Source organism: Scyliorhinus torazame, chromosome 9 (genome assembly GCF_047496885.1).
Source record: "Scyliorhinus torazame isolate Kashiwa2021f chromosome 9, sScyTor2.1, whole genome shotgun sequence".
Classification (NCBI taxonomy): Eukaryota; Metazoa; Chordata; class Chondrichthyes; order Carcharhiniformes; family Scyliorhinidae; genus Scyliorhinus; species Scyliorhinus torazame.
In genome coordinates, this window is record NC_092715.1 from 52970404 (window position 1) to 52986183 (window position 15780).

The following is a 15780-nucleotide window of genomic DNA, read 5'->3' on the forward strand; positions in this document are numbered from 1 at the left end:
TTGGGTTTACCCTTCACAGAATCACAGAATTCTCATAGTTTTGCACAGAGACCTCTGCAGTATCTGGGAAATTGTGAATGGTGCTGAACATTGTGAAATCTTCAGCAAATATCCTCACTTCTGGCCTGATGATGGAGGGAAGGTAATTGAGATGCAGTGAAGATGGTTGTTCCTAGGCCATTACCCTGAGGAACCCTGCAATGATATCCTGGGACTGAGATGATTGACTTATAGTAAAAACAATCTCCTTCCTTTGTGCCAGGCATGATTCCAATCTTGAAGTGTTTTCCCCTGATTTCCATTGACTTCAATTTTTCCAGGGATCCTTGAAGCCAAATGTGGTCAAATGCTGCCTTGATGTCAACGGCAGATGCTCTCACCTCCCTTTTTGTGTTCATCTGGAATACTGTGAACAGTTTAGGTCCCCTTATCTCAGGAAAGATATACTGGCATTGAAGGCAGTCCAGAGAAGATTCACTAGGTTGACTCACTAGAGTCATACAGCGTAGAAAAGGCCCTTCGGCCCATCGAGTCTGAACAAACAATAACTACCTAATCACGCACTGGTCCCACTTACCAGCACTTGTCCCATATAATTGAATGTGATGGTGTTTCAAGAGACAATCGAAGTGCCTTTTAAAGGTTGCTAGGCTTCAAGCCTCTACCACATTCCCAGGCTGCGCATTCCAGATTCTCATCACCTTCTGAGTGAAAAGATGTTTTCTCAAATCCCCTCGAAATCTCCTGCCCCTCACCCTAAAACAATGCCCCTTGTGTTTGACTCCCCCAACCAAGGGGTATGGCTGCTTCCTATTTACCCTGTCCAAACCCCTAATAAACCTATTAATCAAATCCCCCCTCAGCCTTCTCTGCTCTAAAGAAAACAATCCAAGCCTATCCAGTCTTTCCTCATAGCTCAGGTTCTCCATCCCAGGCAACATCCTGGTGAATCTCCCCTGTACCCCCTCCAGTGCAATCACCTCCTTCCTATAGTGAGGTGACCAGAACTGCACACCATACTCCAGCTGTGGCTTAACCAACGTTCTGCACAGCTCCATCATAACCTCCTTGTTCTTATATTCTATGTCATGACTGATAAAGCCAAGTGTCCCATATGCCTTCTTAACTACCCTCTTCACCTGCTTTGCCGCCTTCAGGGATCTGTGACCAAGTCCCCCAAGATCCATCTGTTAATCTGAGCTTCTTAGTGTCCTGCCATTTATTACACACTCCCTTGTCCTGTTTCTTTTCCAAAGAGCATCACCTTGCACTTATTGGGTTAAATACCATCTGTTACTGTTTTGCCCATCTGACCAACCCATCAATATCTTCCTGTAACCTACCACCCTCTTCTTCACTGTGAACCACCCTACCAATCTTGGTATCGTCCACTAACTTACTTATCATTCCCCCCCACATTCTCATCTATGTAATTTATATATATAAAAAACAATAAGAGACCCAGCACTGAACCCTGTGATAAGCCATTGGACACCAGCCTCCAGTTACTCAACCAGCCTTCTACCACCCACCCTTTGTGTCCCATTACGAAGCCAGATTCAGATCCATCTTGACAAGTTTCCTTGAATTCAATGGATGGTATTCTCCATTCCCCAACGCCGATTTTGTAATCGCCGATCGGGCGGAGAATCCCTTTTTACGATGGAATTGGTGGCGGGGCCTGTTTTCGGACGCTCCACCCCTCCAAAATGGCGTCATCAAGGAGTGCGCAGCACACCATTGGGACAGCCTCAGGACGTCACCCGAGTCCCTCCCCAAATGCTCTGCCCCCGATGGGCCGAGTCCCCGACCTCGTGGGGGATGTGTGGTCTCAGCAGTCGGGAACCCGGGATGGCGGCTGTGGGCTGTGTCCAGCTCCGCCATAGTCAGGCGGGAGCCGTGCTGCTGACCAGGGCGCTTTGGTGAGGGCCAGAGGGACTGATGGGGGGTGGCCAGGGGGTGGCGATGGGGTCTGACCAGAGCCTTATAGAGCCTCAGAAGTACATCCCCGGACTTGTATTCTAGCCCTCTCGACATGAATGCTAACATTGCATTTGCCTTCCTAACTGCCAACTGCACCTGCACGTTAACCTTAAGAGAATCGTGAACAAGGACTCCCAAGTCCCTTTGTGCATCTGATTTCCGAAGCATCTTCCCATTTAGAAAATAGTCTTATGCCTCCATTTCTCCTTCCGAAGTGCATAACCTCACACTTTTCCACATTGTAGTTCATCTGCCACTTCATTGCCCACTCTTTTAGCCTGTCCAAGTTTTTTTGCAGCCCACCTGCTTCCTCAATACTACCTGTCCCTCTACAGATCTTTGTATCATCTGCAAACTTAGCAACAGTGCCTTCAGTTCCTTCCTCCAGATCATTAATGTATATTGTGAAAGGTTGTGGTCCCAGCACCGACCACTGAGGTACACCACTAGTCACTGGCCCCATCCTGAAAAAGACCCCTTTATCCCCACTCTCTGCCTTCTGCCAGTCAGCTAATCCCCTATCCATGTCAGGATCTTACCCTTAACACCATGGGCTCTTAACTTATTTAACAGTCTCATTTGCGGCACCTTGTCAAAGGCATTCTGGAAATCTAAATAAATCACATCCACTGGTTCTCCTTTGTCTAACATCCTTCTTACTTCCTCAAAGAACCCTAACAGATTTGTCAGACATGACCTCCCCTTGACGAAGCCGTGCTGACTCCTTCCTATTTTATCATGCACTTCCAAGTACTCCGCGATCTCATCTTTAATAACAGACTCTAAAATCTTACCAATGATCGAAGTCAGGCTAACCAGTCTATAATTTCCCGTCTTCTGCCTCCCTCCCTTCTTAAACAGGGGTGTTATATTAGCCACTTTCCAGTCCTCTGGGACCCTTCCTGCCTCCAGTGATTCCTGAAAGACCACCACCAATGCCTCCACAATCTCCTGAGCTATCTCTTCTAGAACCCTGGGGTGTAGTCCATTCGGTCCAGGAGACTTATCTACCTTCAGACCTTTCAGTTTCCCCACAACCTTCTCCTTAGTGATGGCCACTGCACTCACCTCTGCCCCCTGGTTCTGCTGGAGCTCTGGCATTCCACTGGTGTGTTCCACCATGAAGACTGATGTAGAGTAACTATTCAGTTCGTTTGCCATTTCTTTGTTTCCTATTATTACTTCTCCAGCCACATTTTCCAGTGGTCTAATGTCTATTTTTGCCACTCTCTTACCTTTTACAAATTGAAAAAAACCTCTTCCTATCTTCCTTTATATTACTAGCTCACTTGCACTCATACTTCATCTTCTCCTCTCTTACTGCTTTTTTAGTTATCCTCTGCTCACTTTTAACGTCTTCCCAATCCTCTGGCTTCCCACTAATCGTCACCACTTTGTGGATATGCCGGCGTTGGACTGGGATGAGCACAGTAAGAAGTCTTACAACACCAGGTTAAAGTCCAACAGGTTTGGTTCAGATCACGAGCTTTCGGAGCGCTGCTGCGTTTCCCGTTCACCTGAGGAAGGAGCAGTGCTCCAAAAGCTAGTGATTTGAACCAAACCTGTTGGACTTTAACCTGGTGTTGTAAGACTTCTTACTGTCCTCACCACTTTGAATGCTTTTTCTTTTGCTTTTATGCTGTCCTTGACTTCCCTCGTCAGCCATGGATGCCTTGCCCTCCCCTTAGCATGTTTGCGCCTCCTTGGGATGAATTTCTGTTGTGCCTCCCGAATAACCCCCCAAAACCCCTGCCATTGCTGTTCCACTGTCTTCCCTGCTGGGCTCCTTTTCCAATCAACTCTGGCCAGCTTCTCCCTCATATCTTTGTAGTTACCCTTATTTAATTGTAATACCGTTACATCTGATTGCAGCTTCTCCCTCTCAAACTGCATTCTTTCATATTGTGGTCACTGCTCCCTTAGGGTTCCTTCACCTTAAGTTCCCTAATCAAGTCACCACACACATATTACCAAATCCAGAATTGCCTGTTCCCTAGTTGGGTCTGTCACAAGCTGCTCCAAAAAACCATCTCTTAGACATTAGGGGCTTTTCACAGAAACTTCATTTGAAGGCTACTTGTGACAATAAGCGATTTTCATTTCATTTCATTTCATTCCAAAAATTCCTTTTCTTGGGATCCACTACCAACCTGATTTTCCCAGTCCACTTGCATATTGAAGTCCCCCGTAATTATTGTAATATTGCCTTTTTTACATGCCTTTTCTATCTCCTGATTTATTTTCTTCCCCACATCCTGGGCGTTATTCTCCGACCCCCCGCCGGGTCGGAGAATGGCCGTTGGCCGCCGTGAATCCCGCCCCCGCCCCCGCCGAAGTCTCCGGTACCGAAGATTGGGCGGGGGCGGGAATCGGGCCGCGCCGGTTGGCGGGACCCCCCGTTCAATTCTCCGGCCCAGATGGGCCGAAGTCCCGCCCAGAAATTGCCTGTCCCGCCGGCGTAAATCAAACCTGGTATTTACCGGCGGGACCAGGCGGCGTGGGCGGGCTCCGGGGTCCTGGGGGGGCACGGGGCGATCTGACCCCGGGGGTGCCCCCACGGTGGCCTGGCCCGCGATCGGGGCCCACCGATCCGCGGGCGGGCCTGTGCCGTGGGGGCACTCTTTCCCTTCCGCCTCCGCTACGGCCTCCACCATGGCGGAGGCGGAAGAGACTCTCCCCACTGCGCATGCGCGGGAAACTTTCAGCGGCCGCTGACGCTCCCGCGCATGTGCCGGGAAACTGTCAGCGGCTGCTGACGCTCCCGCGCATGCGCTGCATTTCTGCGCCAGCTGGCGGGGAAACAAACGCCATTTCCGCCAGCTGGCGGGGCAGAAATCCCTCCGGCATCGGCCTAGCCCCTCAATGTTGGGGCTAGGCCGCCAAAGATGCGGAGCATTCCGCACCTTTGGGCCGGCGCGATGCCCGTCTGATTGGCGCCGTCTTTGGCGCCAGTCGGCGGACATCGCGCCGTTGGGGGTGAATTTCGCCCCCTGACTACAACTAGGGGGCCTGTACATAACTCCCATCAGGGTCTTTTTACCTTTGCGATTCCTCAACTCTACCCACAGAGATTCTATGCCTTCTGATCCTATATTGCTCCTTACTATCTATTTAACTTCATTCATTACTAACAATGCAACCCCACCCCCTTTGCCCATCTGCCTGTCCTTTCGATAGGGCACATATCCTTGGATATTTAGATCCCAGCCCTGATCCCCTTGCAGCCATGTCTTTGTGATGCCCACAACATTGTACCGGCCAATTTCAATGTGCGCAACAAGCTGATTTACCTTGTTCCGTATACTGCGCGCATTTAGGTACAACACCCTCAATCCCTCATTGACCACCTCCCTTTTCACACTTGTCACCTTTTTTGCTCTGCCTGAGGGTGATGTTGTTCTTTTATTTTGGTTCTCTATTTCCCCTTCAGTTATTACACCTTCTAAACTCACACTCACGTTCCCATTCCCCTGCCACACTAGTTTAAATCCTCCTGAGTGAATTTAGCAAACCTCCCAGCCAGAATATCAGTGACCCTCCACTTTAGATGCAACCGTCCTTCTTGTACAAGTCCCACCTGCCCTGGAAGAGATCCCTATGGTCCAAAAATCTGAAACCTTCCCTCCCACCCTTTGGACCATAGGGTTCAGGTTTTTGGGTGAACCTGTTCTGGGGGCGGTGGGACCATTACAAATCGGATGGTCTACACCTGGGCAGGACTGGAACCAATGTCCGAGGGGCTGCTTTTGCTAACACTGTTGGGGAGGTTTTAAACTAGTGTGGCAGGGGGATGGGAACCAGATTAGGAAGTTAGAGGTCAGTAAAGAGGCAGCAACTAAAGCCAGTAAGGTACTAGATAATAAACTCAATGTGACTAAGGGACAGAGTAGACAGGGAAGAGATGATGAATGCAAAGGGACAGGTGGTCTGAGGTGGATTTGTTTTAATGCGAGAAGTGTAGCAGGTAAGGCAGATGAACTTAGGGCTTGGATTAGTACCTGGGAATATGATGTTACTGGTATTACTGTGACTTGATTGAGGGAAGGGCAAGACTGGCAACTAAATATCCCAGGGTATAGATGTTCAGGAGGGATAGAGAGGGAGGTAAAAGGGGTGGAGGAGTTGCAATACTGGTCAGAGATGATATCACAGCTGTGATTAAGGAGGGCACGATGGAGGATTTGAGCACTGAGGCAATATGGGTAGAGCTAAGAAATAGGAAGGATGCAGTAACATTGTTGGGACTTTACTACAGGCCTCCCAAAAGCGAGCATGAAGTAGAGGTACAAATATGTAGACAGATTATAGAAAAATGTAGGAGCAATAGGGTGGTCGTGATGGGAGATTTTAACTTCCCCAACATTGAATGGGACTCATGTAGCGTTGGAGGCGTAGATGGAGCAGAATTTCGAAGGAGTATATGGAGAGTTTTTTCGGGCAGTATGTAAATAGTCCAACTTGGGAAGGGGCCATACTGGACCTGGTATTGGGGAATGATCCCAGCCATGTGGTTGAAGTTTCAGTCGGCGATTACTTTGGGAATAGCGATCACAATTCCGTAAGTTTTAGAATACTCATGGACAAAGACGAGAGTGGTCCTAAAGGAAGAGTGCTAAATTGGGGAAAGGCCAAGTATAACAAAATTCGGCAGGAGCTAGGGAATGTGGATTGGGAGCAGCTGTTTAAGGGTAAATCCACATTTGAAATGTGGGAGTCTTTTAAGGAAAGGTTGATTGGAGTGCAGGACAGACATGTCCCTGTGAAAATGAGGGATAGAAATGGCAAGATTAGGGAACCATGGATGACGGATGGAATTGTGAGACTAGCTAAGATGAAAACGGAAGCATACATAAGATCTAGGCGACTTAAAACTGATGAAGCTTTGGAGGAATATCGTGAACGTAGGACAAATCTCAAACGTGCAATAAGAGGGCTAAAAGGGGTCATGAAATATCTTTGGCTAACAGGGTTAAGGAAAATCCCAAAGCCTTTTATTTTATTTAAAAAAAAATCTTTTTATTGGCATTTCTCATATTTATAAACAGTTGTATATATACACATCACATTTTTCCCATCTGCGCTAAATTCTTATTAGGTTACTCCTCGTTGTTGGCCTCAAACAGGTTTTGGAACAGGCCGACAAACTGCCGCCAAGTATCCAGGAAGCCTTCCTCTGGCCCTCGGGTGGTGTACTTAATCTTCTTCAGGTGGAGAAATTCCGAAAGGTCAGCGAGCCAGTCTGCAGCTTTGGGTAGTGCTGCCGATCGCCAGCCGAGCAGGATTCTCCGGCGTGCGATTAGGGAAGCGAAAGCAAGGGCGCTGGCCCCCTTCCCCATGTGTAACACTTGCTGCTCCGATACCCCGAAGATGGCCACTATTGGGCATGGCTTCACCCTCACCCCCACAACCCTGGACATTGCCTCGGAGAAGGCTGTCCAGAACCCAGCAAGCTTGGGGCAAGCCCAAAACATGTGGGTGTGGTTGGCCGGCCCCTCTGGCACCGCTCACATTTGTCCTCCACCTCTGGGAAGAACCTGCTCATTCGGGTTCTGGTCAGGTGCGCTCTGCGCACCACTTTGAACTGTATTAGGCTTAGCCTTGTGCAGGAGGAGGTGGAGTTCACCCTGCTCAGTGCTTCGCTCCAGAGACCCCATCCTACCTCTGTCCCCAATTCGTCCTCCCATTTTTGTCTGATCTCGTCCAGTGGAGTCCAGGCTCTGTCCAGTAGCTGTCCGTATATTTTACCACATAGCCCCCTCTTCTCGTTGCTTGTGCCTATCAGGTCCTCTAGTAGTGTGCTTTCTGGGGCCCCAGGGTACCCCACTGTCTCTTTGTGGAGGAAGTGTTTTATTTGGAGGTGTTTCATTTCCTGTCCATTTGCTAGCCTCCACTTCCTCGTCAGTTCGTCTACTGTCGCCAGTCTGTGCCCTATGTAGAAGTCCCCGACCGTCAATGTTCCCCCGTCCCGCCTCCACCTTTTGAAGGTGGTATCCAGCATGGCTGGGGGGAATCTGTGATTGCCGCAGATGGGGGCCATGGGGGACGTTTTAGTTATCCCGAAGTGTTGTCTGAGCTGGGTCCACGTTCTCAGCGTGGCCGCTACCACTGGGCTTGTTGTGTATCTTGTTGAGGGGGATGGGAGTGCTGCTGTAGCCAGGGCCCGGAGGGTCGTTCCTTTACAGGATGCCTCCTCCATTTGTACCCAATCTGTGTCAGGTTCTTGTACCCATCCCCTCACTCTTTCTGCCATTGCTGCCCAGTGGTAGTATTGTAGGTTTGGTAAGGCCAAGCCCCCTTTGATTTTCCTTCTTTGCAGTGTCTGTTTTGGGATTCTCGGGTTCTTACCGCACCCCCCCGCCCCACACAAACGCCACGATTAGACTGTCCACGTTTTGGAAAAAGGCCTTGGGGATGAAGATCGGAATGGATCTAAACAGGAAGCGGAACCTTGGCAGTACGTTCATCTTGATCGTCTGCACTCTCCCCGCCAGGGAGAGTGCGAGTGAGCCCCACCTTTGAAGGTCTCTTCTTACTTCCTCCACCAGGCTGGTCAGGTTCCACTTGTGGATCTGTGTCCAGTCTCTGGCTATCTGGATCCCCAGGTAGTGGAATCTGTTCTGGGCTGTTTTGAACGGGAGCCCCTCCAGCTCTCTCCCTCCCCCGTTTGGGTTCACTGGGAATGCCTTGCTTTTGCCCAGGTTAAGTTTGTAGCCCGAGAAGGTTCCAAACTCTTTCAGCGTTTGCAGTATTGCCTTCAGTCCCTCCTGTGGCTTCGAGACATAGAGGAGCAGGTCATCTGCATAGAGTGAGACTCTGTGCTCTCTGTCTCCACTCCGGATTCCCTTTCAGCTTTTCGCGTCCCGCAGGGCTATCGCCAGGGGTTGGATGGCTACCGCGAGCAAAAGTGGGGACAGGGCCAGCCCTGTGTTGTTCCTCTCTGCAGCTGGAAGTATTTAGAGTTTGTGGTGTTAGTTCGGACCCTCACTTTGGGAGTGTTGTACAAGAGCCTCACCCAGGTGGTGAACCCCGCTCCTAGCTCAAACCGCTCCAGTACCTCGAGGAGGTATTTCCATTTGACTCTGTCGAAGGCCTCTTCTGCGTCCAGGGAGACGATCACCTTTGGTGTTCTCTCCCCAGAGGGGGTCGTTATTACGTTCAGCAGCCACCTGATGTTCGCTGTGAGCTGCCTACCCTTGACAAAGCCGGTTTGGTCCTCTGAGACCACCTCTGGTACACAGCCCTCCAGCCTTTTGGCCAGGACCTTTGCGAGTATTTTCGCATCCACGTTCAGCAGTGAAATGGGTCTGTATGATCCGCATTCCATCAGGTCTTTATCTTTTTTGGGTATCAGTGAAATTGTGGCCTGCGCTAGCGTTGGAGGCAGGGTGCCCCTTGCCAGTGAGTCCGTGAACATGTCCCTTAGGTGTGGGGCCAGGACTGGTGCAAATTCTTTGTAGAAGTCCGCCGGGAACCCATCGGGTCCCGGTGCCTTCCCCGCCTGCATGGAGCTGATGCTCTATTGGTGCTACCAGGTCTATTGGTGCTTCCAGCTGCACCCGTCTGTCTTCCCCCACAACTGGTAGTTCCAGTCCGTCTCGGAACAGTTTCATCCCCGCGTTCCCGTTGCGGGGCTCGGAGATGTACAGCCCCCGGGGGAAGGTCTCAAATGCCCGATTGACCTCCTTTGGTTCTGTTACCAGCCTGCCTCTGCTATCCTTTATCTGGCTATTTCCCTTGTGGCTGCCTGCTTTCTCAGCTGATGAGCCAATAGGCGGCCAGCCTTGTCTCCGTGTTCGTAGAAGGTCCCCCGTGTCTGACGGAGTTGGTCCATTGCTTTCCTAGTGGATAGCAGGTTAAAGTCCATTTGCAGCTTTTTCCTCTCCGCCAGCAGCCCTACGGTCGGGGCCTCGGAGTATTTTCTGTCGACTTCCGGGATGGAGTCCACCAGTTGTTGCCTGGCCACCCTCTCTTCCCTATCTCTGCTTGCCTTATAGGCTATGATCTCTCCTCTAATCATGGCCTTCAGTGCCTCCCAGAACGTGGAGGGTGAGACCTCCCCGTTTTGGTTGTTACTCACGTAGTCGCCTATGGTCCGCGATGTTTTCTGACAGAAGGCCTTGTAGGCCAGGAGGTCCGTGTCCAGCCTCCATGTGGGGCGCCTGTCTCCAACCTCACATCCATATAGTGTGGAGCGTGGTCAGAGATAACGATCGCGGAGTACTCCGTTCCTGTGATCCCTGGAAGCACTGATTTCCCCACTACAAAGAAGTCCATACGGGTGTATACCTTGTGTACTTGTGAGAAGTATGAAAATTCCTTCTCTCCCGGGTGCAGGAACCCTCATGGGTCCACCGCCCCCATCTGCTTCATAAATGCTCCTAGTTCCCTAGCCATGCCAGTCTTTTTCTCTGTTCTGGGGTTTGATCGGTCGGTCAGTGGGTCCTGTACACAGTTGAAGTCGCCCCCCCCCATGATCAGTCGGTGTGTGTCAAGGTCGGGGATTTCTGCCATGTTCTTCTTTAAGAATTGTGTGTCGTCCCAGTTGGGAGCATACGCATTTGCCAGTACGACTGGTGCCCCTTCCAGGACACCGCTGACCATGACGTACCGTCCCCCTGGGTCCGTAACTGTCTTGGTTTCCGTAAACCTCATCCTCTTACTAATTAATATTGCTACTCCCCTAGCCCTCGTCCCGTAGCATGAGTGGTATGTCTGTCTCACCCAGCCCTTCCTTACCAGCCGTCGCTCCTTCTCCCTCAGGTGCGTCTCTTGTAGGTAGATTATGTCTGCTTTCAGGCTTCATGGGTGGGTGAAGACTCTGGATCTTTTGACCGGGCCGTTGAGTCCCCTTACGTTCCAGGTAACAATCCTGGTGGGGGGTTTTTGCGGGGTCCTGCGGGGTCACCCATACTTACCTGGTGGGTGCGCCCCTGCCCTCCGGGGTTTCCCTTCGTTAGGGGGCCGTACAAAATGGCCACGGTCACCGCTCTCACCATGAGGTCGGGCCCCAGGGCTCCGGGGTTTCCTTTTGTCCGGGGGCACCCACCATGGCCGCCAGCTGTGTGTATGCCACGTGGCTGCACCCCTGCACTCCAGGGTCTCCCTTCGCCCTGAAGCCCTCCCGAGTGACTGTTTGTGGCACCGTCTTGGTTCCTCGCCCTGCTCCATGCCCGCCGAGGCCTGTGTTCGTGCTGCTTATCTACCTCACCCTTCCCTTTGCTTCTCTTTTGTTCTGCTCTCTCCCCCCGACTCCTCTCCCCCGCCCTTAGTCCCTGTTCCTCTGTCCCCCCCCTGTGTTCTTCCCCCCCTTCTGCCCTGCCCCCCCTTCTCTGTGTGCCAGGCACTCCCTCTCCCCTGAGAAGCGCACCGCGGCCCTCCTTTCTTCCTGCCCTCCCGTGTTAGCCCTCCTCGCGAGCACGGTGGCCCCCCTCCCAGCACTTGCCCTGCTCTGGTCCTGTTTTACCTTCCTTTTGCTAGACATTGTCTCGCTCTCCTGTCCGCCTTTTTCACCCTCATTCAACTTGCTTCGCTCCCCCCATTGCATTGAGAGGTGGAACGAGCCCGGGAACGAGTCAGCACAGTCCCGCGCAGTGCACCAAACACGTGTGCACAGTTCCTGATCGTATTGTCTCTGTTTGCGGACTGCCCGCTGCTCTTTGTTCCGATTCTTCCTTTCTTTTCCATCCCCGTCGCTTTCATGATGGCCGTTGTGGCTGTTCCTCCCCCAGTTTGTTCGCTCTAACGAACTCCTCCGCTGCCGCTGGGGTGTTAAAAACAGCTCCTTCCCCTCAAATGTTATCCAGAGTTTGGCCGGGAATAACATCCCAAATTTCACATGACTTTTGTAGAGTGCTGATTTGGCCCTGTTGAATTCAGCCCTTCTTTTGGCCAGGTCCGCCCCAATGTCCTGGTACACCATTATGGTCTTCCCTTCCCACCTGCTCGCTTTCGTCTGCCGGGCCCACTTTAGGATTTTTTACCTGTCTTGGAACCTGTGCAGCTTCACGATAATCGCTCTGGGCTGTTCCCTGGCTTTGGGCCTGGGTCGGAGCGACCTGTGCGCTCTGTCGATTTCTGGGGTTTGGAAACTTCTCCCTTCCCACTAGCTTGCCCAGCATTTGGGTGACGTAGCCTGCTGGGTCTCTGCCTTCCATCCCCTCTGGCAGACCCACGATTTTAACATTCTGCTGTCTGGACCTATTTTCCTGGTCCTCCACTTTCCCTCTTAGGCTCCCCTGGGTCGTTACCAGCCTTTTCACCTCGGTTTCTTGAGTTACCATCCTGTCGCTCTGATCCGAGGCGGCCCTCTCCAACTCCTGAATAGTTTTCTCTTGCACCTCCACCTTCCTTTCCAGGCCGTTGACGGTTCGCTGCATTTTTTCTGTTGTCTCCGCCAGCATCTCCTTCATCATTGTGTGGAGCTCTGTCCTGAGTGCCTCCCTCATGGCGTTGATCTCTGTTTTTATCTCCTCCTTTATGGAGTTCATTTCTGTTTTCAGCACGCTTCTCCATTCCTCCCCCTGTGCGGGGGGGGGGGGGGGGGGGGGGGGGGGAGATGGTCGCCGCATCCTGTTCCTGCTCAGCTGCTCGGCTCGCCAGCTTTTCCACTTCCTGATTCGCCTGAACCTCCGCCTCGCCCCGTGGGGTCGTCTGCCAGCGCGGCCGCAGCTCCTGCTTTTTTCCTTCGCCTTCACTACTGTTCCTTCTTACATCTCGCCGTCCCCTCAATTTATTATTTGGAGGCATATTTCTGTCTGTGCCTTCCCTTTAAAAACGTTTTTTTTTATAGAAAGGGATTTTAAAAAAATTTCTTTTTGAAAGTTTTTTTTTCCCCTTTAAAAAAGTTTTTCTTTTTTTTTAAATTTGCAGGAGAGAAACAAGGAAGAATGAATTTAAAAATTCTTCTTTTGTCCTTGTGATCCTCTCCATGCTCCGACTTTCAGGCCGTTTCTGAGCGATCCCCACTCCTCCACGTGCAGCCCGCCGGGACCAGTCTCTCCTTTTTTTTCCTCTCCCTCTCCAGCTCCGTGGATCGGAGCTTTGGCGTCTGGACAGGGCCGACTTCGCGGGGCCTAAGGAATTTTTTTTTGTTGTTGAAAATTCCCCGGGAAAACCCCCCTCAAAAAGCCGTGATTTTGTGGCTGTGCGGGAGCGTCTTTGCTGCGGCCGCTCCGTTCGTGATCGTCACCGGAAGTCCCCAAAGCCTTTTATTCATATATAAGGAGCAAGAGGGTAACAAGATTGGCTCACTCAAAGACAAAGAGGGAATTTATGCCAGAGGAAATGGGTGAGAGTCTTAATGAGTACTTTGCATTGGTATTCACCAAGGAGAGGGACATGACGGATGTTGAGGCTAGGGATGGATGTTTAAATACTCTAGGTCAAGTCGGCATAAGGAAGGGGGAAGTTTTGGTTATTCTAAAAGGCATTAAGGTGGACAAGTCCCCCGGTCCGGATGAGATCTATCCCAGGTTACTGAGGGAAGCGAGGGACGAAATAGCTGGGGCCTTAACAGAGATCCTCGCAGCATCCTTGAGCACGGGTGAAGTCCCGGAGGACTGGAGAATTGCTAATGTTGTCCCTTTGTTTAAGAAGGGTAGCAGGGATAATCCAGGGAATTACAGACCTGTGAGCTTGACGTCAGTGGTAGGCAAACTGTTGGAGAAGATACTGAGGGATAGCATCTATTCACATTTGGAAGTAAATAGACTTATCAGTGATAGGCATCATGGTTTTGTGCAGGGAAGGTCATGTCTTACAAACCAAATAGAATTCCTTGAGGAAGTGACAAAGTCAATTGATGAGGGAAGGGCTGTAGATGTCATATACATGGACTTCAGTAAGGCGTTTGATAAAGTTTCCCATGGCAGGTTGATGGAAAAGGTGAAGTTGTATGGGGTTCAGGGTGTACTAGCTAGATGGATAAAGAACTGGCTGGGCAACAGGAGACAGAGAGTAGTGGTGGAAGGGAGTGTCTCAAAATGGAGAAAGGTGACTAGTGGAGTTCCACAGGGATCCATTCTCGGACCCCTGTTGTTTGTGATATACATAAATGATCTGGACGAAGGTATAGGTGGTCTGATTAGCAAGTTTGCAGATGATACTAAGATTGGTGGAGTTGCAGATAGCGAGGAGGACTGTCAGAGAATACAGCAAAATATAGATAGATAGACTTATCATAGAATTTACAGTGCAGAAGGGAGACCATTCGGCCCATCGAGTCTGCACCGGCTCTTAGAAGGAGCACCCTACCCAAGGTCAACATCTCCACCCTATCCCCATAACCCAGTAACCCCACCCAACACTAAGGGCAATTTTGGACACTAAGGGCAATTTATCATGGCCAATCCACCTAACCTGCACATCTTTGGACTGTGAGAGGAAACCGGAGCATCTGGAGGAAACCCACGCACACACGGGAAGGATGTGCAGACTCCGCACAGACAGTGATCCAAGCCGGAATCGAACCTGGGACCCTGGAGCTGTGAAGCAATTGTGCTATCCACAATGCTACCGTGCTGCCCTTGGAGAGTGGAGAGTTGGGCAGAGAAATGGCAGATGGAGTTCAATCCAGGCAAATGCGAGGTGATGCATTTTGGAAGATCTAATTCAAGAGCGGACTATACGGTCAATGGAAGAGTCCTGGGGAAAATTGATGTACAGAGAGATCTGGGAGTTCAGGTCCATTGTACCCTGAAGGTGGCAACGCAGGTCGATAGAGTGGTCAAGAAGGCATACAGCAAGCTTGCCTTCATCGGACGGGGTATTGAGTACAAGAGTCGGCAGGTCATGTTACAGTTGTATAGGACTTTGGTTAGGCCACATTTGGAATACTGCATGCAGTTCTGGTCGCCACATTACCAGAAGGACGTGGCTGCTTTAGAGAGGGTGACGAGGAGGTTCACCAGGATGTTGCCTGGTATAGAGGGTGCTAGCTATGAAGAAAGGTTGAGTAGATTAGGATTGTTTTCGTTGGAAAGATGGAGGTTGAGGGGGGACCTGACTGAGGTCTACAAAATTATGAGAGGTATGGACAGGGTGGATAGCAACAAGCTTTTTCCAAGAGTGGGGGTGTCAATTACAAGGGGTCATGATTTCAAGGTGAGAGGGGGAAAGTTTAAGGGAGATGTGCGTGGAAAGTCTTTTACGCAGAGGGTGGTGTGTGCCTGGAAGGCTTTGCCAGCGGAGGTGGTAGAGGCGGGCACGATAGCATCATTTAAGATGCATCTAGACAGATATATGAACGGGCAGGGATCAGAGGGAAGTAGATCCTTGGAAAATAGGCGACAGGTTTAGATAAAGGATCTGGATCGGCGCAGGCTGGGAGGGCCGAAGGGCCTGTTCCTGTGCTGTAATTTTCTTTGTTCTTTGTTCTTTGTACACCACCAGTTTAGCCACGTGTTTAGCTGCACTATCCTCCTATTTCTAGCCTCACTGGCACGTGGCACAGGGAGTAATCCTGAGATTACAATCCTAGAGGTCCTGCTTTTTTGCTTCCTGTCTAACTCCCTGAACTCCTCCTGCAGGACCTCATCACTCTTCCTGCCTATGCCATTAGTACTTATGTGTACTACGACCTCCGGTCATATTAACCTCCGGTCATAACCTGGAAACTGGAGAATCCAGCCCCATGTGTTTCAATCTTCTCAATCAGTCTCCCATGTTAGACCTTGTCAAAGGCTTTGCTAAAGTCCTTATAAATGACATCACTGCACTTCCTTCATCCACACACTTGTCACTTCATCAAAAAAAATCAATCAAATTTGTTAAGCATGATTCCCTCTGACAAAGCCATGC

The 15780-nt window shown here is 50.7% G+C and overlaps 1 protein-coding gene across 1 annotated transcript in view; it reads right to left on the minus strand.

Moving 5' to 3' along the window:
* LOC140429985 (ufm1-specific protease 2-like) overlaps positions 1-15780 on the minus strand; it is a 107142-nt gene that overhangs the window by 85912 nt on the left and 5450 nt on the right. The window lies entirely within an intron of this gene.